This window comes from Crinia signifera, chromosome 5, assembly GCF_055691185.1.
Source record: "Crinia signifera chromosome 5, ASM5569118v1, whole genome shotgun sequence".
In the NCBI taxonomy this organism is placed as follows: domain Eukaryota; kingdom Metazoa; phylum Chordata; class Amphibia; order Anura; family Myobatrachidae; genus Crinia; species Crinia signifera.
The window spans coordinates 174,825,105-174,852,254 of NC_139221.1; positions in this window are offsets into that span (position 1 = coordinate 174,825,105).

Below are 27,150 nucleotides of genomic sequence, written 5' to 3' on the forward strand. Positions count from 1 at the left end.
CTTTAGGCTAGACAGCCACTCAGCTGCCAGCTTCCATCTGTCAATCAAATACAGCAGCCAATCAGAAAGCTGCCCATTGATCAGCAGGCCCTTTATGACATCACAGAAAGACCCTCAGAACTATCTGTGCATGTCTAATGGCTGGCTGTCAGTTGGGCGGGTGGGTGGCAGAGGGAGGGGATGTCTGTCTCGTTTCTCCTGAAAATTTCGCTTTTTCTGCGTTTACGGGAAAAGTTGAGGTCCGACGCGCAAAAGTGGGGTATCGTAGAAATCACCTTTTAAAGACGCACATTTCTGCCCCCCCCAAAAATGGGCATTTCAAATGAGAAATGAGTCCAATGAACAAAATAGGGTGAATAAGTATGTATTTCAGGGGTGAGTTAGCAGGTTATTGGGGAAGTAAGTTTTGATATTTTTGGAGGTTGCAGGGGTCACTACACCATTCAAAATAGGCAGGCTTTAGCATATGCAGTTAGGCACCGTAGGTTGATTTTAGCTAAAAAGTGCCCCAAACACTGAAACGGGCTTGTATCTGGGAAGGGAAAATATGGGAAACATGACCTAGACAGCAAATGATACACTGTATGCCATGTTTCCAAATTTTTATGCACAGTGGTTACAGCATGAAGCGAATGCATGTGAATATACAAAGGTGCATTGCATTAAACAAGTCCAATGAGCGTCCCAAAATGGCCGGCCTGCCTGCTTTCATCCATCAATTGTTCTAAATTTTTCATTACCCAATGAGCTGAGGTGGAGTCTTAGCCAGTGGTACCATCAGGGAGGTGTGTAAAGCACTTTAGGCTAGACAGCCACTCAGCTGCCAGCTTCCATCTGTCAATCAAATACAGCAGCCAATCAGAAAGCTGCCCATTGATCAGCAGGCCCTTTATGACATCACAGAAAGACCCTCAGAACTATCTGTGCATGTCTAATGGCTGGCTGTCAGTTGGGCGGGTGGGTGGCAGAGGGAGGGGATGTCTGTCTCGTTTCTCCCTAAAATTGCGGTTTTTCTGAGTTTACGGGAAAAGTTGAGGTCAGACGCGCAAAAGTGGGGTATCGTAGAAATCACCTTTTAAAGACGCACATTTCTGGCCCCCCCAAAAATGGGCATTTCAAATGAGAAATGAGTCCAATGAACAAAATAGGGTGAATAAGTATGTATTTCAGGGGTGAGTTAGCAGGTTATTGGGGAAGTAAGTTCTGATATTTTTGGAGGTTGCAGGGGTCACTACAGCATTCAAAATAGGAAGGCTTTAGCATATGCAGTTAGGCCCCGTAGGTTGATTTTAGCTAAAAAGTGCCCCAAACACAAACGGGCTTGTATCTGGGAAGGGAAAATATGGGAAACATGACCTAGACAGCAAATGATACACTGTATGCCATGTTTCCAAATTTTTATGCACAGTGGTTACAGCATGAAGCGAATGCATGTGAATATACAAAGGTGCATTGCATTAAACAAGTCCAATGAGCGTCCCAAAATGGCCGGCCTGCCTGCTTTCATCCATCAATTGTTCTAAATTTTTCATTACCCAATGAGCTGAGGTGGAGTCTTAGCCAGTGGTACCATCAGGGAGGTGTGTAAAGCACTTTAGGCTAGACAGCCACTCAGCTGCCAGCTTCCATCTGTCAATCAAATACAGCAGCCAATCAGAAAGCTGCCCATTGATCAGCAGGCCCTTTATGACATCACAGAAAGACCCTCAGAACTATCTGTGCATGTCTAATGGCTGGCTGTCAGTTGGGCGGGTGGGTGGCAGAGGGAGGGGATGTCTGTCTTGTTTCTCCCTAAAATTGCGGTTTTTCTGCGTTTACGGGAAAAGTTGAGGTCCGACGCGCAAAAGTGGGGTATCGTAGAAATCACCTTTTAAAGACGCACATTTCTGTCCCCCCAAAAATGGGCATTTCAAATGAGAAATGAGTCCAATGAACAAAATAGGGTGAATAAGTATGTATTTCAGGCGTGAGTTAGCAGGTTATTGGGGAAGTAAGTCCTGATATTTTTGGAGCTTGCAGGGGCCACTACACCATTAAAAATAGGCAGGCTTTAGCATATGCAGTTAGGCCCCGTAGGTTGATTTTAGCTAAATGTGCCCCAAACACTCAAACGGGCTTGTATCTGGGAAGGGAAAATATGGGAAACATGACTTAGACAGCAAATGATACACTGTATGCCATGTTTCCAAATTTTTATGCACAGTGGTTACAGCATGAAGCGAATGCATGTGAATATACAAAAGGTGCATTGCATTAAACAAGTCCACTGAGTGTCCCAAAATGGCCGGCCTGCATGCTTTCATCCGTCAATTGTTCTAAATTTTTCATTACCCAATGAGCTGAGGTGGAGTCTTAGCCAGTGGTACCATCAGGGAGGTGTGTAAAGCACTTTAGGCTAGACAGCCAATCAGCTGCCAGCTTCCATCTTTCAATCAAATACAGCAGCCAATCAGAAAGCTGCCCATTGATCAGCAGGCCCTTTATGACATCACAGAAAGACCCTCAGAACTATCTGTGCATGTCTAATGGCTGGCTGTCAGTTGGGCGGGTGGGTGGCAGAGGGAGGGGATGTCTGTCTTGTTTCTCCCTAAAATTGCGGTTTTTCTGCGTTTACGGGAAAAGTTGAGGTCCGACGCGCAAAAGTGGGGTATCGTAGAAATCACCTTTTAAAGACGCACATTTCTGTCCCCCCAAAAATGGGCATTTCAAATGAGAAATGAGTCCAATGAACAAAATAGGGTGAATAAGTATGTATTTCAGGCGTGAGTTAGCAGGTTATTGGGGAAGTAAGTCCTGATATTTTTGGAGCTTGCAGGGGCCACTACACCATTAAAAATAGGCAGGCTTTAGCATATGCAGTTAGGCACCGTAGGTTGATTTTAGCTAAATGTGCCCCAAACACTCAAACGGGCTTGTATCTGGGAAGGGAAAATATGGGAAACATGACTTAGACAGCAAATGATACACTGTATGCCATGTTTCCAAATTTTTATGCACAGTGGTTACAGCATGAAGCGAATGCATGTGAATATACAAAAGGTGCATTGCATTAAACAAGTCCAATGAGCGTCCCAAAATGGCCGGCCTGCCTGCTTTCATCCATCAATTGTTCTAAATTTTTCATTACCCAATGAGCTGAGGTGGAGTCTTAGCCAGTGGTACCATCAGGGAGGTGTGTAAAGCACTTTAGGCTAGACAGCCAATCAGCTGCCAGCTTCCATCTGTCAATCAAATAAAGCAGCCAATCAGAAAGCTGCCCATTGTTCAGCAGGCCCTTTATGACATCACAGAAAGACCCTCAGAACTATCTGTGCATGTCTAATGGCTGGCTGTCAGTTGGGCGGGTGGGTGGCAGAGGGAGGGGATGTCTGTCTCGTTTCTCCCTAAAATTGCGGTTTTTCTGCGTTTACGGGAAAAGTTGAGATCCGACGCGCAAAAGTGGGGTATCGTAGAAATCACCTTTTAAAGACGCACATTTCTGGCCCCCCAAAAATGGGCATTTCAAATGAGAAATGAGTCCAATGAACAAAATAGGATGAATAAGTATGTATTTCAGGGGTGAGTTAGCAGGTTATTGGGGAAGTAAGTCCTGATATTTTTGGAGGTTGCAGGGGCCACTACACCATTCAAAATAGGCAGGCTTTAGCATATGCAGTTAGGCCCTGTAGGATGATTTTAGCTAAAAAGTGCCCCAAACACTCAAACGGGCTTGTATCTGGGAAGGGAAAATATGGGAAACATGACTTAGACAGCAAATGATACACTGTTTGCCATGTTTCCAAATTTTTATGCACAGTGGTTACAGCATGAAGCGAATGCATGTGAATATACAAAGGTGCATTGCATTAAACATGTCCACTGAGTGTCCCAAAATGGCCGGCCTGCCTGCTTTCATCCATCAATTGTTCTAAATTTTTCATTACCCAGTGAGCTGAGGTGGAGTCTTAGCCAGTGGTACCATCAGGGAGGTGTGTAAAGCACTTTAGGCTAGACAGCCAATCAGCTGCCAGCTTCCATCTGTCAATCAAATACAGCAGCCAATCAGAAAGCTGCCCATTGATCAGCAGGCCCTTTATGACATCACAAAAAGACCCTCAGAACTATCTGTGCATGTCAAGTGGCTGGCTGTCAGTTGGGTGGGTGGGTGGCAGAGGGAGGGGATGTCTGTCTCGTTTCTCCTGAAAATTGCGCTTTTTCTGCGTTTACGGGAAAAGTTGAGGTCCGACGCGTAAAACTGGGGTATTGTAGAAATCACCTTTTAAAGACGCACATTTCTGCCCCCCCAAAAATGGGCATTTCAAATGAGAAATGAGTCCAATGAACAAAATAGGGTGAATAAGTATGTATTTCAGGGTTGAGTTAGCAGGTTATTGGGGAAGTAAGTCCTGATATTTTTGGAGGTTGCAGGGCCACTACACCATTCAAAATAGGCAGGCTTTAGCATATGCAGTTAGGCCCCGTAGGATGATTTTAGCTAAAAAGTGCCCCAAACACTGAAACGGGCTTGTATCTGGGAAGGGAAAATATGGGAAACATGACCTAGACAGCAAATGATACACTGTATGCCATGTTTCCAAATTTTTATGCACAGTGGTTACAGCATGAAGCGAATGCATGTGAATATACAAAGGTGCATTGCATTAAACAAGTCCAATGAGCGTCCCAAAATGGCCGGCCTGCCTGCTTTCATCCATCAATTGTTCTAAATTTTTCATTACCCAATGAGCTGAGGTGGAGTCTTAGCCAGTGGTACCATCAGGGAGGTGTGTAAAGCACTTTAGGCTAGACAGCCACTCAGCTGCCAGCTTCCATCTGTCAATCAAATACAGCAGCCAATCAGAAAGCTGCCCATTGATCAGCAGGCCCTTTATGACATCACAGAAAGACCCTCAGAACTATCTGTGCATGTCTAATGGCTGGCTGTCAGTTGGGCGGGTGGGTGGCAGAGGGAGGGGATGTCTGTCTCGTTTCTCCTGAAAATTGCGCTTTTTCTGCGTTTACGGGAAAAGTTGAGGTCCGACGCGCAAAAGTGGGGTATCGTAGAAATCACCTTTTAAAGACGCACATTTCTGCCCCCCCAAAAATGGGCATTTCAAATGAGAAATGAGTCCAATGAACAAAATAGGGTGAATAAGTATGTATTTCAGGGGTGAGTTAGCAGGTTATTGGGGAAGTAAGTCCTGATATTTTTGGAGGTTGCAGGGCCACTACACCATTCAAAATAGGCAGGCTTTAGCATATGCAGTTAGGCCCCGTAGGATGATTTTAGCTAAAAAGTGCCCCAAACACTCAAACGGGCTTGTATCTGGGAAGGGAAAATATGGGAAACATGACTTAGACAGCAAATGATACACTGTTTGCCATGTTTACAAATTTTTATGCACAGTGGTTACAGCATGAAGCGAATGCATGTGAATATAGAAAGGTGCATTGCATTAAACAAGTCCACTGAGTGTCCCAAAATGGCCGGCCTGCCTGCTTTCATCCATCAATTGTTCTAAATTTTTCATTACCCAATGAGCTGAGGTGGAGTCTTAGCCAGTGGTACCATCAGGGAGGTGTGTAAAGCACTTTAGGCTAGACAGCCACTCAGCTGCCAGCTTCCATCTGTCAATCAAATACAGCAGCCAATCAGAAAGCTGCCCATTGATCAGCAGGCCCTTTATGACATCACAGAAAGACCCTCAGAACTATCTGTGCATGTCTAATGGCTGGCTGTCAGTTGGGCGGGTGGGTGGCAGAGGGAGGGGATGTCTGTCTCGTTTCTCCCTAAAATTGCGGTTTTTCTGAGTTTACGGGAAAAGTTGAGGTCAGACGCGCAAAAGTGGGGTATCGTAGAAATCACCTTTTAAAGACGCACATTTCTGGCCCCCCCAAAAATGGGCATTTCAAATGAGAAATGAGTCCAATGAACAAAATAGGGTGAATAAGTATGTATTTCAGGGGTGAGTTAGCAGGTTATTGGGGAAGTAAGTTCTGATATTTTTGGAGGTTGCAGGGGTCACTACACCATTCAAAATAGGAAGGCTTTAGCATATGCAGTTAGGCCCCGTAGGTTGATTTTAGCTAAAAAGTGCCCCAAACACAAACGGGCTTGTATCTGGGAAGGGAAAATATGGGAAACATGACCTAGACAGCAAATGATACACTGTATGCCATGTTTCCAAATTTTTATGCACAGTGGTTACAGCATGAAGCGAATGCATGTGAATATACAAAGGTGCATTGCATTAAACAAGTCCAATGAGCGTCCCAAAATGGCCGGCCTGCCTGCTTTCATCCATCAATTGTTCTAAATTTTTCATTACCCAATGAGCTGAGGTGGAGTCTTAGCCAGTGGTACCATCAGGGAGGTGTGTAAAGCACTTTAGGCTAGACAGCCACTCAGCTGCCAGCTTCCATCTGTCAATCAAATACAGCAGCCAATCAGAAAGCTGCCCATTGATCAGCAGGCCCTTTATGACATCACAGAAAGACCCTCAGAACTATCTGTGCATGTCTAATGGCTGGCTGTCAGTTGGGCGGGTGGGTGGCAGAGGGAGGGGATGTCTGTCTCGTTTCTCCTGAAAATTTCGCTTTTTTTGCGTTTACGGGAAAAGTTGAGGTTCGACGCGCAAAAGTGGGGTACCGTAGAAATCACCTTTTAAAGACGCACATTTCTGCCCCCCCAAAAATGGGCATTTCAAATGAGAAATGAGTCCAATGAACAAAATAGGGTGAATAAGTATGTATTTCAGGGGTGAGTTAGCAGGTTATTGGGGAAGTAAGTCCTGATATTTTTGGAGGTTGCAGGGCCACTACACCATTCAAAATAGGCAGGCTTTAGCATATGCAGTTAGGCCCCGTAGGATGATTTGAGCTAAAAAGTGCCCCAAACACTCAAACGGGCTTGTATCTGGGAAGGGAAAATATGGGAAACATGACTTAGACAGCAAATGATACACTGTTTGCCATGTTTACAAATTTTTATGCACAGTGGTTACAGCATGAAGCGAATGCATGTGAATATACAAAGGTGCATTGCATTAAACAAGTCCACTGAGTGTCCCAAAATGGCCGGCCTGCCTGCTTTCATCCATCAATTGTTCTAAATTTTTCATTACCCAATGAGCTGAGGTGGAGTCTTAGCCACTGGTACCATCAGGGAGGTGTGTAAAGCACTTTAGGCTAGACAGCCAATCAGCTGCCAGCTTCCATCTGTCAATCAAATACAGCAGCCAATCAGAAAGCTGCCCATTGATCAGCAGGCCCTTTATGACATCACCGAAAGACCCTCAGAACTATCTGTGCATGTCTAATGGCTGGCTGTCAGTTGGGTGGGTGGGTGGCAGAGGGAGGGGATGTCTGTCTCGTTTTTCCTGAAAATTGCGCTTTTTCTGCGTTTACGGGAAAAGTTGAGGTCCGACGAGCAAAACTGGGGTATCGTAGAAATCACCTTTTAAAGACGCACATTTCTGCCCCCCCCCCCCCCCCCCCCCAAAAAAAAAATGGGCATTTCAAATGAGAAATGAGTCCAATGAACAAAATAGGGTGAATAAGTATGTATTTCAGGGGTGAGTTAGCAGGTTATTGGGGAAGTAAGTCCTGATATTTTTGGAGGTTGCAGGGCCACTACACCATTCAAAATAGGCAGGCTTTAGCATATGCAGTTAGGCCCCGTAGGATGATTTTAGCTAAAAAGTGCCCCAAACACTCAAACGGGCTTGTATCTGGGAAGGGAAAATATGGGAAACATGACTTAGACAGCAAATGATACACTGTTTGCCATGTTTACAAATTTTTATGCACAGTGGTTACAGCATGAAGCGAATTCATGTGAATATACAAAGGTGCATTGCATTAAACAAGTCCACTGAGTGTCCCAAAATGGCCGGCCTGCCTGCTTTCATCCATCAATTGTTCTAAATTTTTCATTACCCAATGAGCTGAGGTGGAGTCTTAGCCAGTGGTACCATCAGGGAGGTGTGTAAAGCACTTTAGGCTAGACAGCCAATCAGCTGCCAGCTTCCATCTTTCAATCAAATACAGCAGCCAATCAGAAAGCTGCCCATTGATCAGCAGGCCCTTTATGACATCACAGAAAGACCCTCAGAACTATCTGTGCATGTCTAATGGCTGGCTGTCAGTTGGGCGGGTGGGTGGCAGAGGGAGGGGATGTCTGTCTCGTTTCTCCCTAAAATTGCGGTTTTTCTGCGTTTACGGGAAAAGTTGAGGTCCGACGCGCAAAAGTGGGGTATCGTAGAAATCACCTTTTAAAGACGCACATTTCTGCCCCCCCCAAAAATGGGCATTTCAAATGAGAAATGAGTCCAATGAACAAAATAGGGTGAATAAGTATGTATTTCAGGGGTGAGTTAGCAGGTTATTGGGGAAGTAAGTCCTGATATTTTTGGAGGTTGCAGGGCCACTACACCATTCAAAATAGGCAGGCTTGAGCATATGCAGTTAGGCCCCGTAGGTTGATTTTAGCTAAATGTGCCCCAAACACTCAAACGGGCTTGTATCTGGGAAGGGAAAATATGGGAAACATGACTTAGCAAATGATACACTGTATGCCATGTTTCCAAATTTTTATGCACAGTGGTTACAGCATGAAGCGAATGCATGTGAATATACAAAAGGTGCATTGCATTAAACAAGTCCAATGAGCGTCCCAAAATGGCCGGCCTGCCTGCTTTCATCCATCAATTGTTCTAAATTTTTCATTACCCAATGAGCTGAGGTGGAGTCTTAGCCAGTGGTACCATCAGGGAGGTGTGTAAAGCACTTTAGGCTAGACAGCCAATCAGCTGCCAGCTTCCATCTTTCAATCAAATACAGCAGCCAATCAGAAAGCTGCCCATTGATCAGCAGGCCCTTTATGACATCACAGAAAGACCCTCAGAACTATCTGTGCATGTCTAATGGCTGGCTGTCAGTTGGGCGGGTGGGTGGCAGAGGGAGAGGATGTCTGTCTCGTTTCTCCTGAAAATTGCGCTTTTTCTGCGTTTACGGGAAAAGTTGAGGTCCGACGCACAAAACTGGGGTATCGTAGAAATCACCTTTTAAAGACGCACATTTCTGCCCCCCCAAAAATGGGCATTTCAAATGAGAAATGAGTCCAATGAACAAAATAGGGTGAATAAGTATGTATTTCAGGGGTGAGTTAGCAGGTTATTGGGGAAGTAAGTCCTGATATTTTTGGAGGTTGCAGGGCCACTACACCATTCAAAATAGGCAGGCTTGAGCATATGCAGTTAGGCCCCGTAGGTTGATTTTAGCTAAATGTGCCCCAAACACTCAAACGGGCTTGTATCTGGGAAGGGAAAATATGGGAAACATGACTTAGACAGCAAATGATACACTGTATGCCATGTTTCCAAATTTTTATGCACAGTGGTTACAGCATGAAGCGAATGCATGTGAATATACAAAAGGTGCATTGCATTAAACAAGTCCAATGAGCGTCCCAAAATGGCCGGCCTGCCTGCTTTCATCCATCAATTGTTCTAAATTTTTCATTACCCAATGAGCTGAGGTGGAGTCTTAGCCAGTGGTACCATCAGGGAGGTGTGTAAAGCACTTTAGGCTAGACAGCCAATCAGCTGCCAGCTTCCATCTGTCAATCAAATACAGCAGCCAATCAGAAAGCTGCCCATTGATCAGCAGGCCCTTTATGACATCACAGACAGACCCTCAGAACTATCTGTGCATGTCTAGTGGCTGGCTGTCAGTTGGGTGGGTGGGTGGCAGAGGGAGGGGATGTCTGTCTCGTTTCTCCTGAAAATTGCGCTTTTTCTGGGTTTACGGGAAAAGTTGAGGTCCGACGCGCAAAACTGGGGTATTGTAGAAATCACCTTTTAAAGACGCACATTTCTGCCCCCCCAAAAATGGGCATTTCAAATGAGAAATGAGTCCAATGAACAAAATAGGGTGAATAAGTATGTATTTCAGGGTTGAGTTAGCAGGTTATTGGGGAAGTAAGTCCTGATATTTTTGGAGGTTGCAGGGCCACTACACCATTCAAAATAGGCAGGCTTTAGCATATGCAGTTAGGCCCCGTAGGATGATTTTAGCTAAAAAGTGCCCCAAACACTCAAACGGGCTTGTATCTGGGAAGGGAAAATATGGGAAACATGACTTAGACAGCAAATGATACACTGTTTGCCATGTTTACAAATTTTTATGCACAGTGGTTACAGCATGAAGCGAATGCATGTGAATATACAAAGGTGCATTGCATTAAACAAGTCCACTGAGTGTCCCAAAATGGCCGGCCTGCCTGCTTTCATCCATCAATTGTTCTAAATTTTTCATTACCCAATGAGCTGAGGTGGAGTCTTAGCCAGTGGTACCATCAGGGAGGTGTGTAAAGCACTTTAGGCTAGACAGCCAATCAGCTGCCAGCTTCCATCTGTCAATCAAATACAGCAGCCAATCAGAAAGCTGCCCATTGATCAGCAGGCCCTTTATGACATCACAGAAAGACCCTCAGAACTATCTGTGCATGTCTAATGGCTGGCTGTCAGTTGGGCGGGTGGGTGGCAGAGGGAGGGGATGTCTGTCTCGTTTCTCCTGAAAATTGCGCTTTTTCTGCGTTTACGGGAAAAGTTGAGGTCCGACGCGCAAAAGTGGGGTATCGTAGAAATCACCTTTTAAAGACGCACATTTCTGCCCCCCCAAAAATGGGCATTTCAAATGAGAAATGAGTCCAATGAACAAAATAGGGTGAATAAGTATGTATTTCAGGGGTGAGTTAGCAGGTTATTGGGGAAGTAAGTCCTGATATTTTTGGAGGTTGCAGGGCCACTACACCATTCAAAATAGGCAGGCTTGAGCATATGCAGTTAGGCCCCGTAGGTTGATTTTAGCTAAATGTGCCCCAAACACTCAAACGGGCTTGTATCTGGGAAGGGAAAATATGGGAAACATGACTTAGACAGCAAATGATACACTGTATGCCATGTTTCCAAATTTTTATGCACAGTGGTTACAGCATGAAGCGAATGCATGTGAATATACAAAAGGTGCATTGCATTAAACAAGTCCAATGAGCGTCCCAAAATGGCCGGCCTGCCTGCTTTCATCCATCAATTGTTCTAAATTTTTCATTACCCAATGAGCTGAGGTGGAGTCTTAGCCAGTGGTACCATCAGGGAGGTGTGTAAAGCACTTTAGGCTAGACAGCCAATCAGCTGCCAGCTTCCATCTGTCAATCAAATAAAGCAGCCAATCAGAAAGCTGCCCATTGATCAGCAGGCCCTTTATGACATCACAGAAAGACCCTCAGAACTATCTGTGCATGTCTAATGGCTGGCTGTCAGTTGGGCGGGTGGGTGGCAGAGGGAGGGGATGTCTGTCTCGTTTCTCCCTAAAATTGCGGTTTTTTTGCGTTTACGGGAAAAGTTGAGATCCGACGCGCAAAAGTGGGGTATGGTAGAAAACACCTTTTAAAGACGCACATTTCTGGCCCCCGAAAAATGGGCATTTCAAATGAGAAATGAGTCCAATGAACAAAATAGGATGAATAAGTATGTATTTCAGGGGTGAGTTAGCAGGTTATTGGGGAAGTAAGTCCTGATATTTTTGGAGGTTGCCGGGGCCACTACACCATTCAAAATAGGCAGGCTTTAGCATATGCAGTTAGGCCCTGTAGGATGATTTTAGCTAAAAAGTGCCCCAAACACTCAAACGGGCTTGTATCTGGGAAGGGAAAATATGGGAAACATGACTTTGACAGCAAATGATACACTGTTTGCCATGTTTCCAAATTTTTATGCACAGTGGTTACAGCATGAAGCGAATGCATGTGAATATACAAAGGTGCATTGCATTAAACATGTCCACTGAGTGTCCCAAAATGGCCGGCCTGCCTGCTTTCATCCATCAATTGTTCTAAATTTTTCATTACCCAATGAGCTGAGGTGGAGTCTTAGCCAGTGGTACCATCAGGGAGGTGTGTAAAGCACTTTAGGCTAGACAGCCAATCAGCTGCCAGCTTCCATCTGTCAATCAAATACAGCAGCCAATCAGAAAGCTGCCCATTGATCAGCAGGCCCTTTATGACATCACAGACAGACCCTCAGAACTATCTGTGCATGTCTAGTGGCTGGCTGTCAGTTGGGTGGGTGGGTGGCAGAGGGAGGGGATGTCTGTCTCGTTTCTCCTGAAAATTGCGCTTTTTTTGCGTTTACGGGAAAAGTTGAGGTCCGACGCGCAAAACTGGGGTATTGTAGAAATCACCTTTTAAAGACGCACATTTCTGCCCCCCCAAAAATGGGCATTTCAAATGAGAAATGAGTCCAATGAACAAAATAGGGTGAATAAGTATGTATTTCAGGGTTGAGTTAGCAGGTTATTGGGGAAGTAAGTCCTGATATTTTTGGAGGTTGCAGGGCCACTACACCATTCAAAATAGGCAGGCTTTAGCATATGCAGTTAGGCCCCGTAGGATGATTTTAGCTAAAAAGTGCCCCAAACACTCAAACGGGCTTGTATCTGGGAAGGGAAAATATGGGAAACATGACTTAGACAGCAAATGATACACTGTTTGCCATGTTTACAAATTTTTATGCACAGTGGTTACAGCATGAAGCGAATGCATGTGAATATACAAAGGTGCATTGCATTAAACAAGTCCACTGAGTGTCCCAAAATGGCCGGCCTGCCTGCTTTCATCCATCAATTGTTCTAAATTTTTCATTACCCAATGAGCTGAGGTGGAGTCTTAGCCAGTGGTACCATCAGGGAGGTGTGTAAAGCACTTTAGGCTAGACAGCCAATCAGCTGCCAGCTTCCATCTGTCAATCAAATACAGCAGCCAATCAGAAAGCTGCCCATTGATCAGCAGGCCCTTTATGACATCACAGAAAGACCCTCAGAACTATCTGTGCATGTCTAATGGCTGGCTGTCAGTTGGGCGGGTGGGTGGCAGAGGGAGGGGATGTCTGTCTCGTTTCTCCTGAAAATTGCGCTTTTTCTGCGTTTACGGGAAAAGTTGAGGTCCGACGCGCAAAAGTGGGGTATCGTAGAAATCACCTTTTAAAGACGCACATTTCTGCCCCCCCAAAAATGGGCATTTCAAATGAGAAATGAGTCCAATGAACAAAATAGGGTGAATAAGTATGTATTTCAGGGGTGAGTTAGCAGGTTATTGGGGAAGTAAGTCCTGATATTTTTGGAGGTTGCAGGGCCACTACACCATTCAAAATAGGCAGGCTTTAGCATATGCAGTTAGGCCCCGTAGGATGATTTTAGCTAAAAAGTGCCCCAAACACTCAAACGGGCTTGTATCTGGGAAGGGAAAATATGGGAAACATGACTTAGACAGCAAATGATACACTGTTTGCCATGTTTACAAATTTTTATGCACAGTGGTTACAGCATGAAGCGAATGCATGTGAATATACAAAGGTGCATTGCATTAAACAAGTCCACTGAGTGTCCCAAAATGGCCGGCCTGCCTGCTTTCATCCATCAATTGTTCTAAATTTTTCATTACCCAATGAGCTGAGGTGGAGTCTTAGCCAGTGGTACCATCAGGGAGGTGTGTAAAGCACTTTAGGCTAGACAGCCAATCAGCTGCCAGCTTCCATCTCTCAATCAAATACAGCAGCCAATCAGAAAGCTGCCCATTGATCAGCAGGCCCTTTATGACATCACAGAAAGACCCTCAGAACTATCTGTGCATGTCTAATGGCTGGCTGTCAGTTGGGCGGGTGGGTGGCAGAGGGAGGGGATGTCTGTCTCGTTTCTCCCTAAAATTGCGGTTTTTCGGCGTTTACGGGAAAAGTTGAGATCCGACGCGCAAAAGTGGGGTATCGTAGAAATCACCTTTTAAAGACGCACATTTCTGGCCCCCCAAAAATGGGCATTTCAAATGAGAAATGAGTCCAATGAACAAAATAGGATGAATAAGTATGTATTTCAGGGGTGAGTTAGCAGGTTATTGGGGAAGTAAGTCCTGATATTTTTGGAGGTTGCAGGGGCCACTACACCATTCAAAATAGGCAGGCTTTAGCATATGCAGTTAGGCCCTGTAGGATGATTTTAGCTAAAAAGTGCCCCAAACACTCAAACGGGCTTGCATCTGGGAAGGGAAAATATGGGAAACATGACTTAGACACCAAAAGATTCACTAAATGCCATGTTTCCAAATTTTTATGCACAGTTGTTACAGCATGAAGCGAATGCATGTGAATATACAAAGGTGCATTGCATTAAACAAGTCCAATGAGCGTCCCAAAATGGCCGGCCTGCCTGCTTTCATCCATCAATTGTTCTAAATTTTTCATTACCCAATGAGCTGAGGTGGAGTCTTAGCCAGTGGTACCATCAGGGAGGTGTGTAATGCACTTTAGGCTAGACAGCCAATCAGCTGCCAGCTTCCATCTGTCAATCAAATACAGCAGCCAATCAGAAAGCTGCCCATTGATCAGCAGGCCCTTTATGACATCACAGACAGACCCTCAGAACTATCTGTGCATGTCTAATGGCTGGCTGTCAGTTGGGTGGGTGGGTGGCAGAGGGAGGGGATGTCTGTCTCGTTTCTCCTGAAAATTGCGGTTTTTCTGCGTTTACGGGAAAAGTTGAGGTCCGACGCGCAAAAGTGGGGTATCGTAGAAATCACCTTTTAAAGACGCACATTTCTGGCCCCCCAAAAATGGGCATTTCAAATGAGAAATGAGTCCAATGAACAAAATAGAATGAATAAGTATGTATTTCAGGGGTGAGTTAGCAGGTTATTGGGGAAGTAAGTCCTGATATTTTTGGAGGTCGCAGGGCCACTACACCATTCAAAATAGGCAGGCTTGAGCATATGCAGTTAGGCCCCGTAGGATGATTTTAGCTAAAAAGTGCCCCAAACACTCAAACGGGCTTGTATCTGGGAAGGGAAAATATGGGAAACATGACTTAGACAGCAAATGATACACTGTTTGCCATGTTTACAAATTTTTATGCACAGTGGTTACAGCATGAAGCGAATGCATGTGAATATACAAAGGTGCATTGCATTAAACAAGTCCACTGAGTGTCCCAAAATGGCCGGCCTGCATGCTTTCATCCATCAATTGTTCTAAATTTTTCATTACCCAATGAGCTGAGGTGGAGTCTTAGCCAGTGGTACCATCAGGGAGGTGTGTAAAGCACTTTAGGCTAGACAGCCAATCAGCTGCCAGCTTCCATCTTTCAATCAAATACAGCAGCCAATCAGAAAGCTGCCCATTGATCAGCAGGCCCTTTATGACATCACAGAAAGACCCTCAGAACTATCTGTGCATGTCTAATGGCTGGCTGTCAGTTGGGCGGGTGGGTGGCAGAGGGAGGGGATGTCTGTCTTGTTTCTCCCTAAAATTGCGGTTTTTCTGCGTTTACGGGAAAAGTTGAGGTCCGACGCGCAAAAGTGGGGTATCGTAGAAATCACCTTTTAAAGACGCACATTTCTGTCCCCCCAAAAATGGGCATTTCAAATGAGAAATGAGTCCAATGAACAAAATAGGGTGAATAAGTATGTATTTCAGGCGTGAGTTAGCAGGTTATTGGGGAAGTAAGTCCTGATATTTTTGGAGCTTGCAAGGGCCACTACACCATTCAAAATAGGCAGGCTTTAGCATATGCAGTTAGGCCCCGTAGGTTGATTTTAGCTAAATGTGCCCCAAACACTCAAACGGGCTTGTATCTGGGAAGGGAAAATATGGGAAACATGACTTAGACAGCAAATGATACACTGTATGCCATGTTTCCAAATTTTTATGCACAGTGGTTACAGCATGAAGCGAATGCATGTGAATATACAAAAGGTGCATTGCATTAAACAAGTCCAATGAGCGTCCCAAAATGGCCGGCCTGCCTGCTTTCATCCATCAATTGTTCTAAATTTTTCATTACCCAATGAGCTGAGGTGGAGTCTTAGCCAGTGGTACCATCAGGGAGGTGTGTAAAGCACTTTAGGCTAGACAGCCAATCAGCTGCCAGCTTCCATCTTTCAATCAAATACAGCAGCCAATCAGAAAGCTGCCCATTGATCAGCAGGCCCTTTATGACATCACAGAAAGACCCTCAGAACTATCTGTGCATGTCTAATGGCTGGCTGTCAGTTGGGCGGGTGGGTGGCAGAGGGAGAGGATGTCTGTCTCGTTTCTCCTGAAAATTGCGCTTTTTCTGCGTTTACGGGAAAAGTTGAGGTCCGACGCGCAAAACTGGGGTATCGTAGAAATCACCTTTTAAAGACGCACATTTCTGCCCCCCCAAAAATGGGCATTTCAAATGAGAAATGAGTCCAATGAACAAAATAGGGTGAATAAGTATGTATTTCAGGGGTGAGTTAGCAGGTTATTGGGGAAGTAAGTCCTGATATTTTTGGAGGTTGCAGGGCCACTACACCATTCAAAATAGGCAGGCTTGAGCATATGCAGTTAGGCCCCGTAGGTTGATTTTAGCTAAATGTGCCCCAAACACTCAAACGGGCTTGTATCTGGGAAGGGAAAATATGGGAAACATGACTTAGACAGCAAATGATACACTGTATGCCATGTTTCCAAATTTTTATGCACAGTGGTTACAGCATGAAGCGAATGCATGTGAATATACAAAAGGTGCATTGCATTAAACAAGTCCAATGAGCGTCCCAAAATGGCCGGCCTGCCTGCTTTCATCCATCAATTGTTCTTAATTTTTTATTACCCAATGAGCTGAGGTGGAGTCTTAGCCAGTGGTACCATCAGGGAGGTGTGTAAAGCACTTTAGGCTAGACAGCCAATCAGCTGCCAGCTTCCATCTGTCAATCAAATAAAGCAGCCAATCAGAAAGCTGCCCATTGATCAGCAGGCCCTTTATGACATCACAGAAAGACCCTCAGAACTATCTGTGCATGTCTAATGGCTGGCTGTCAGTTGGGCGGGTGGGTGGCAGAGGGAGGGGATGTCTGTCTCGTTTCTCCCTAAAATTGCGGTTTTTCTGCGTTTACGGGAAAAGTTGAGATCCGACGCGCAAAAGTGGGGTATCGTAGAAAACACCTTTTAAAGACGCACATTTCTGGCCCCCGAAAAATGGGCATTTCAAATGAGAAATGAGTCCAATGAACAAAATAGGATGAATAAGTATGTATTTCAGGGGTGAGTTAGCAGGTTATTGGGGAAGTAAGTCCTGATATTTTTGGAGGTTGCAGGGGCCACTACACCATTCAAAATAGGCAGGCTTTAGCATATGCAGTTAGGCCCTGTAGGATGATTTTAGCTAAAAAGTGCCCCAAACACTCAAACGGGCTTGTATCTGGGAAGGGAAAATATGGGAAACATGACTTAGACAGCAAATGATACACTGTTTGCCATGTTTCCAAATTTTTATGCACAGTGGTTACAGCCTGAAGCGAATGCATGTGAATATACAAAGGTGCATTGCATTAAACATGTCCACTGAGTGTCCCAAAATGGCCGGCCTGCCTGCTTTCATCCATCAATTGTTCTAAATTTTTCATTACCCAATGAGCTGAGGTGGAGTCTTAGCCAGTGGTACCATCAGGGAGGTGTGTAAAGCACTTTAGGCTAGACAGCCAATCAGCTGCCAGCTTCCATCTGTCAATCAAATACAGCAGCCAATCAGAAAGCTGCCCATTGATCAGCAGGCCCTTTATGACATCACAGACAGACCCTCAGAACTATCTGTGCATGTCTAGTGGCTGGCTGTCAGTTGGGTGGGTGGGTGGCAGAGGGAGGGGATGTCTGTCTCGTTTCTCCTGAAAATTGCGCTTTTTCTGCGTTTACGGGAAAAGTTGAGGTCCGACGCGCAAAACTGGGGTATTGTAGAAATCACCTTTTAAAGACGCACATTTCTGCCCCCCCAAAAATGGGCATTTCAAATGAGAAATGAGTCCAATGAACAAAATAGGGTGAATAAGTATGTATTTCAGGGTTGAGTTAGCAGGTTATTGGGGAAGTAAGTCCTGATATTTTTGGAGGTTGCAGGGCCACTACACCATTCAAAATAGGCAGGCTTTAGCATATGCAGTTAGGCCCCGTAGGATGATTTTAGCTAAAAAGTGCCCCAAACACTCAAACGGGCTTGTATCTGGGAAGGGAAAATATGGGAAACATGACTTAGACAGCAAATGATACACTGTTTGCCATGTTTACAAAGTTTTATGCACAGTGGTTACAGCATGAAGCGAATGCATGTGAATATACAAAGGTGCATTGCATTAAACAAGTCCACTGAGTGTCCCAAAATGGCCGGCCTGCCTGCTTTCATCCATCAATTGTTCTAAATTTTTCATTACCCAATGAGCTGAGGTGGAGTCTTAGCCAGTGGTACCATCAGGGAGGTGTGTAAAGCACTTTAGGCTAGACAGCCAATCAGCTGTCAGCTTCCATCTGTCAATCAAATACAGCAGCCAATCAGAAAGCTGCCCATTGATCAGCAGGCCCTTTATGACATCACAGAAAGACCCTCAGAACTATCTGTGCATGTCTAATGGCTGGCTGTCAGTTGGGCGGGTGGGTGGCAGAGGGAGAGGATGTCTGTCTCGTTTCTCCTGAAAATTGCGCTTTTTCTGCGTTTACGGGAAAAGTTGAGGTCCGACGCGCAAAAGTGGGGTATCGTAGAAATCACCTTTTAAAGACGCACATTTCTGCCCCCCCAAAAATGGGCATTTCAAATGAGAAATGAGTCCAATGAACAAAATAGGGTGAATAAGTATGTATTTCAGGGGTGAGTTAGCAGGTTATTGGGGAAGTAAGTCCTGATATTTTTGGAGGTTGCAGGGCCACTACACCATTCAAAATAGGCAGGCTTGAGCATATGCAGTTAGGCCCCGTAGGTTGATTTTAGCTAAATGTGCCCCAAACACTCAAACGGGCTTGTATCTGGGAAGGGAAAATATGGGAAACATGACTTAGACAGCAAATGATACACTGTATGCCATGTTTCCAAATTTTTATGCACAGTGGTTACAGCATGAAGCGAATGCATGTGAATATACAAAAGGTGCATTGCATTAAACAAGTCCAATGAGCGTCCCAAAATGGCCGGCCTGCCTGCTTTCATCCATCAATTGTTCTAAATTTTTCATTACCCAATGAGCTGAGGTGGAGTCTTAGCCAGTGGTACCATCAGGGAGGTGTGTAAAGCACTTTAGGCTAGACAGCCAATCAGCTGCCAGCTTCCATCTGTCAATCAAATAAAGCAGCCAATCAGAAAGCTGCCCATTGATCAGCAGGCCCTTTATGACATCACAGAAAGACCCTCAGAACTATCTGTGCATGTCTAATGGCTGGCTGTCAGTTGGGCGGGTGGGTGGCAGAGGGAGGGGATGTCTGTCTCGTTTCTCCCTAAAATTGCGGTTTTTCTGCGTTTACGGGAAAAGTTGAGATCCGACGCGCAAAAGTGGGGTATGGTAGAAAACACCTTTTAAAGACGCACATTTCTGGCCCCCGAAAAATGGGCATTTCAAATGAGAAATGAGTCCAATGAACAAAATAGGATGAATAAGTATGTATTTCAGGGGTGAGTTAGCAGGTTATTGGGGAAGTAAGTCCTGATATTTTTGGAGGTTGCCGGGGCCACTACACCATTCAAAATAGGCAGGCTTTAGCATATGCAGTTAGGCCCTGTAGGATGATTTTAGCTAAAAAGTGCCCCAAACACTCAAACGGGCTTGTATCTGGGAAGGGAAAATATGGGAAACATGACTTTGACAGCAAATGATACACTGTTTGCCATGTTTCCAAATTTTTATGCACAGTGGTTACAGCATGAAGCGAATGCATGTGAATATACAAAGGTGCATTGCATTAAACATGTCCACTGAGTGTCCCAAAATGGCCGGCCTGCCTGCTTTCATCCATCAATTGTTCTAAATTTTTCATTACCCAATGAGCTGAGGTGGAGTCTTAGCCAGTGGTACCATCAGGGAGGTGTGTAAAGCACTTTAGGCTAGACAGCCAATCAGCTGCCAGCTTCCATCTGTCAATCAAATACAGCAGCCAATCAGAAAGCTGCCCATTGATCAGCAGGCCCTTTATGACATCACAGACAGACCCTCAGAACTATCTGTGCATGTCTAGTGGCTGGCTGTCAGTTGGGTGGGTGGGTGGCAGAGGGAGGGGATGTCTGTCTCGTTTCTCCTGAAAATTGCGCTTTTTCTGCGTTTACGGGAAAAGTTGAGGTCCGACGCGCAAAACTGGGGTATTGTAGAAATCACCTTTTAAAGACGCACATTTCTGCCCCCCCAAAAATGGGCATTTCAAATGAGAAATGAGTCCAATGAACAAAATAGGGTGAATAAGTATGTATTTCAGGGTTGAGTTAGCAGGTTATTGGGGAAGTAAGTCCTGATATTTTTGGAGGTTGCAGGGCCACTACACCATTCAAAATAGGCAGGCTTTAGCATATGCAGTTAGGCCCCGTAGGATGATTTTAGCTAAAAAGTGCCCCAAACACTCAAACGGGCTTGTATCTGGGAAGGGAAAATATGGGAAACATGACTTAGACAGCAAATGATACACTGTTTGCCATGTTTACAAATTTTTATGCACAGTGGTTACAGCATGAAGCGAATGCATGTGAATATACAAAGGTGCATTGCATTAAACAAGTCCACTGAGTGTCCCAAAATGGCCGGCCTGCCTGCTTTCATCCATCAATTGTTCTAAATTTTTCATTACCCAATGAGCTGAGGTGGAGTCTTAGCCAGTGGTACCATCAGGGAGGTGTGTAAAGCACTTTAGGCTAGACAGCCAATCAGCTGCCAGCTTCCATCTGTCAATCAAATACAGCAGCCAATCAGAAAGCTGCCCATTGATCAGCAGGCCCTTTATGACATCACAGAAAGACCCTCAGAACTATCTGTGCATGTCTAATGGCTGGCTGTCAGTTGGGCGGGTGGGTGGCAGAGGGAGGGGATGTCTGTCTCGTTTCTCCTGAAAATTGCGCTTTTTCTGCGTTTACGGGAAAAGTTGAGGTCCGACGCGCAAAAGTGGGGTATCGTAGAAATCACCTTTTAAAGACGCACATTTCTGCCCCCCCAAAAATGGGCATTTCAAATGAGAAATGAGTCCAATGAACAAAATAGGGTGAATAAGTATGTATTTCAGGGGTGAGTTAGCAGGTTATTGGGGAAGTAAGTCCTGATATTTTTGGAGGTTGCAGGGCCACTACACCATTCAAAATAGGCAGGCTTTAGCATATGCAGTTAGGCCCCGTAGGATGATTTTAGCTAAAAAGTGCCCCAAACACTCAAACGGGCTTGTATCTGGGAAGGGAAAATATGGGAAACATGACTTAGACAGCAAATGATACACTGTTTGCCATGTTTACAAATTTTTATGCACAGTGGTTACAGCATGAAGCGAATGCATGTGAATATACAAAGGTGCATTGCATTAAACAAGTCCACTGAGTGTCCCAAAATGGCCGGCCTGCCTGCTTTCATCCATCAATTGTTCTAAATTTTTCATTACCCAATGAGCTGAGGTGGAGTCTTAGCCAGTGGTACCATCAGGGAGGTGTGTAAAGCACTTTAGGCTAGACAGCCAATCAGCTGCCAGCTTCCATCTCTCAATCAAATACAGCAGCCAATCAGAAAGCTGCCCATTGATCAGCAGGCCCTTTATGACATCACAGAAAGACCCTCAGAACTATCTGTGCATGTCTAATGGCTGGCTGTCAGTTGGGCGGGTGGGTGGCAGAGGGAGGGGATGTCTGTCTCGTTTCTCCCTAAAATTGCGGTTTTTCGGCGTTTACGGGAAAAGTTGAGATCCGACGCGCAAAAGTGGGGTATCGTAGAAATCACCTTTTAAAGACGCACATTTCTGGCCCCCCAAAAATGGGCATTTCAAATGAGAAATGAGTCCAATGAACAAAATAGGATGAATAAGTATGTATTTCAGGGGTGAGTTAGCAGGTTATTGGGGAAGTAAGTCCTGATATTTTTGGAGGTTGCAGGGGCCACTACACCATTCAAAATAGGCAGGCTTTAGCATATGCAGTTAGGCCCTGTAGGATGATTTTAGCTAAAAAGTGCCCCAAACACTCAAACGGGCTTGCATCTGGGAAGGGAAAATATGGGAAACATGACTTAGACACCAAAAGATTCACTAAATGCCATGTTTCCAAATTTTTATGCACAGTGGTTACAGCATGAAGCGAATGCATGTGAATATACAAAGGTGCATTGCATTAAACAAGTCCAATGAGCGTCCCAAAATGGCCGGCCTGCCTGCTTTCATCCATCAATTGTTCTAAATTTTTCATTACCCAATGAGCTGAGGTGGAGTCTTAGCCAGTGGTACCATCAGGGAGGTGTGTAATGCACTTTAGGCTAGACAGCCAATCAGCTGCCAGCTTCCATCTGTCAATCAAATACAGCAGCCAATCAGAAAGCTGCCCATTGATCAGCAGGCCCTTTATGACATCACAGACAGACCCTCAGAACTATCTGTGCATGTCTAATGGCTGGCTGTCAGTTGGGTGGGTGGGTGGCAGAGGGAGGGGATGTCTGTCTCGTTTCTCCTGAAAATTGCGGTTTTTCTGCGTTTACGGGAAAAGTTGAGGTCCGACGCGCAAAAGTGGGGTATCGTAGAAATCACCTTTTAAAGACGCACATTTCTGGCCCCCCAAAAATGGGCATTTCAAATGAGAAATGAGTCCAATAAACAAAATAGAATGAATAAGTATGTATTTCAGGGGTGAGTTAGCAGGTTATTGGGGAAGTAAGTCCTGATATTTTTGGAGGTCGCAGGGCCACTACACCATTCAAAATAGGCAGGCTTGAGCATATGCAGTTAGGCCCCGTAGGATGATTTTAGCTAAAAAGTGCCCCAAACACTCAAACGGGCTTGTATCTGGGAAGGGAAAATATGGGAAACATGACTTAGACAGCAAATGATACACTGTTTGCCATGTTTACAAATTTTTATGCACAGTGGTTACAGCATGAAGCGAATGCATGTGAATATACAAAGGTGCATTGCATTAAACAAGTCCACTGAGTGTCCCAAAATGGCCGGCCTGCATGCTTTCATCCATCAATTGTTCTAAATTTTTCATTACCCAATGAGCTGAGGTGGAGTCTTAGCCAGTGGTACCATCAGGGAGGTGTGTAAAGCACTTTTGGCTAGACAGCCAATCAGCTGCCAGCTTCCATCTTTCAATCAAATACAGCAGCCAATCAGAAAGCTGCCCATTGATCAGCAGGCCCTTTATGACATCACAGAAAGACCCTCAGAACTATCTGTGCATGTCTAATGGCTGGCTGTCAGTTGGGCGGGTGGGTGGCAGAGGGAGGGGATGTCTGTCTTGTTTCTCCCTAAAATTGCGGTTTTTCTGCGTTTACGGGAAAAGTTGAGGTCCGACGCGCAAAAGTGGGGTATCGTAGAAATCACCTTTTAAAGACGCACATTTCTGTCCCCCCAAAAATGGGCATTTCAAATGAGAAATGAGTCCAATGAACAAAATAGGGTGAATAAGTATGTATTTCAGGGGTGAGTTAGCAGGTTATTGGGGAAGTAAGTCCTGATATTTTTGGAGGTTGCAGGGGCCACTACACCATTCAAAATAGGCAGGCTTTAGCATATGCAGTTAGGCCCTGTAGGATGATTTTAGCTAAAAAGTGCCCCAAACACTCAAACGGGCTTGCATCTGGGAAGGGAAAATATGGGAAACATGACTTAGACACCAAAAGATTCACTAAATGCCATGTTTCAAAATTTTTATGCACAGTGGTTACAGCATGAAGCGAATGCATGTGAATATACAAAGGTGCATTGCATTAAACAAGTCCAATGAGCGTCCCAAAATGGCCGGCCTGCCTGCTTTCATCCATCAATTGTTCTAAATTTTTCATTACCCAATGAGCTGAGGTGGAGTCTTAGCCAGTGGTACCATCAGGGAGGTGTGTAATGCACTTTAGGCTAGACAGCCAATCAGCTGCCAGCTTCCATCTTTCAATCAAATACAGCAGCCAATCAGAAAGCTGCCCATTGATCAGCAGGCCCTTTATGACATCACAGAAAGACCCTCAGAACTATCTGTGCATGTCTAATGGCTGGCTGTCAGTTGGGCGGGTGGGTGGCAGAGGGAGGGGATGTCTGTCTTGTTTCTCCCTAAAATTGCGGTTTTTCTGCGTTTACGGGAAAAGTTGAGGTCCGACGCGCAAAAGTGGGGTATCGTAGAAATCACCTTTTAAAGACGCACATTTCTGTCCCCCCAAAAATGGGCATTTCAAATGAGAAATGAGTCCAATGAACAAAATAGGGTGAATAAGTATGTATTTCAGGCGTGAGTTAGCAGGTTATTGGGGAAGTAAGTCCTGATATTTTTGGAGCTTGCAAGGGCCACTACACCATTCAAAATAGGCAGGCTTTAGCATATGCAGTTAGGCCCCGTAGGTTGATTTTAGCTAAATGTGCCCCAAACACTCAAACGGGCTTGTATCTGGGAAGGGAAAATATGGGAAACATGACTTAGACAGCAAATGATACACTGTATGCCATGTTTCCAAATTTTTATGCACAGTGGTTACAGCATGAAGCGAATGCATGTGAATATACAAAAGGTGCATTGCATTAAACAAGTCCAATGAGCGTCCCAAAATGGCCGGCCTGCCTGCTTTCATCCATCAATTGTTCTAAATTTTTCATTACCCAATGAGCTGAGGTGGAGTCTTAGCCAGTGGTACCATCAGGGAGGTGTGTAAAGCACTTTAGGCTAGACAGCCAATCAGCTGCCAGCTTCCATCTCTCAATCAAATACAGCAGCCAATCAGAAAGCTGCCCATTGATCAGCAGGCCCTTTATGACATCACAGAAAGACCCTCAGAACTATCTGTGCATGTCTAATGGCTGGCTGTCAGTTGGGCGGGTGGGTGGCAGAGGGAGGGGATGTCTGTCTCGTTTCTCCCTAAAATTGCGGTTTTTCTGCGTTTACGGGAAAAGTTGAGGTCCGACGTGCAAAAGTGGGGTATCGTAGAAATCACCTTTTAAAGACGCACATTTCTGGCCCCCCAAAAATGGGCATTTCAAATGAGAAATGAGTCCAATGAACAAAATAGGATGAATAAGTATGTATTTCAGGGGTGAGTTAGCAGGTTATTGGGGAAGTAAGTCCTGATATTTTTGGAGGTTGCAGGGGCCACTACACCATTCAAAATAGGCAGGCTTTAGCATATGCAGTTAGGCCCTGTAGGATGATTTTAGCTAAAAAGTGCCCCAAACACTCAAACGGGCTTGCATCTGGGAAGGGAAAATATGGGAAACATGACTTAGACACCAAAAGATTCACTAAATGCCATGTTTCCAAATTTTTATGCACAGTGGTTACAGCATGAAGCGAATGCATGTGAATATACAAAGGTGCATTGCATTAAACAAGTCCAATGAGCGTCCCAAAATGGCCGGCCTGCCTGCTTTCATCCATCAATTGTTCTAAATTTTTCATTACCCAATGAGCTGAGGTGGAGTCTTAGCCAGTGGTACCATCAGGGAGGTGTGTAATGCACTTTAGGCTAGACAGCCAATCAGCTGCCAGCTTCCATCTGTCAATCAAATACAGCAGCCAATCAGAAAGCTGCCCATTGATCAGCAGGCCCTTTATGACATCACAGACAGACCCTCAGAACTATCTGTGCATGTCTAATGGCTGGCTGTCAGTTGGGTGGGTGGGTGGCAGAGGGAGGGGATGTCTGTCTCGTTTCTCCTGAAAATTTCACTTTTTCTGCGTTTACGGGAAAAGTTGAGGTCCGACGCGCAAAAGTGGGGTATCGTAGAAATCACCTTTTAAAGACGCACATTTCTGGCCCCCCAAAAATGGGCATTTCAAATGAGAAATGAGTCCAATGAACAAAATAGAATGAATAAGTATGTATTTCAGGGGTGAGTTAGCAGGTTATTGGGGAAGTAAGTCCTGATATTTTTGGAGGTTGCAGGGCCACTACACCATTCAAAATAGGCAGGCTTGAGCATATGCAGTTAGGCCCCGTAGGATGATTTTAGCTAAAAAGTGCCCCAAACACTCAAACGGGCTTGTATCTGGGAAGGGAAAATATGGGAAACATGACTTAGACAGCAAATGATACACTGTTTGCCATGTTTACAAATTTTTATGCACAGTGGTTACAGCATGAAGCGAATGCATGTGAATATACAAAGGTGCATTGCATTAAACAAGTCCACTGAGTGTCCCAAAATGGCCGGCCTGCATGCTTTCATCCATCAATTGTTCTAAATTTTTCATTACCCAATGAGCTGAGGTGGAGTCTTAGCCAGTGGTACCATCAGGGAGGTGTGTAAAGCACTTTAGGCTAGACAGCCAATCAGCTGCCAGCTTCCATCTGTCAATCAAATACAGCAGCCAATCAGAAAGCTGCCCATTGATCAGCAGGCCCTTTATGACATCACAGACAGACCCTCAGAACTATCTGTGCATGTCTAATGGCTGGCTGTCAGTTGGGTGGGTGGGTGGCAGAGGGAGGGGATGTCTGTCTCGTTTCTCCTGAAAATTTCACTTTTTCTGCGTTTACGGGAAAAGTTGAGGTCCGACGCGCAAAAGTGGGGTATCGTAGAAATCACCTTTTAAAGACGCACATTTCTGGCCCCCCAAAAATGGGCATTTCAAATGAGAAATGAGTCCAATGAACAAAATAGGGTGAATAAGTATGTATTTCAGGCGTGAGTTAGCAGGTTATTGGGGAAGTAAGTCCTGATATTTTTGGAGCTTGCAGGGGCCACTACACCATTCAAAATAGGCAGGCTTTAGCATATGCAGTTAGGCCCCGTAGGTTGATTTTAGCTAAATGTGCCCCAAACACTCAAACGGGCTTGTATCTGGGAAGGGAAAATATGGGAAACATGACTTAGACAGCAAATGATACACTGTATGCCATGTTTCCAAATTTTTATGCACAGTGGTTACAGCATGAAGCGAATGCATGTGAATATACAAAAGGTGCATTGCATTAAACAAGTCCAATGAGCGTCCCAAAATGGCCGGCCTGCCTGCTTTCATCCATCAATTGTTCTAAATTTTTCATTACCCAATGAGCTGAGGTGGAGTCTTAGCCAGTGGTACCATCAGGGAGGTGTGTAAAGCACTTTAGGCTAGACAGCCAATCAGCTGCCAGCTTCCATCTGTCAATCAAATAAAGCAGCCAATCAGAAAGCTGCCCATTGATCAGCAGGC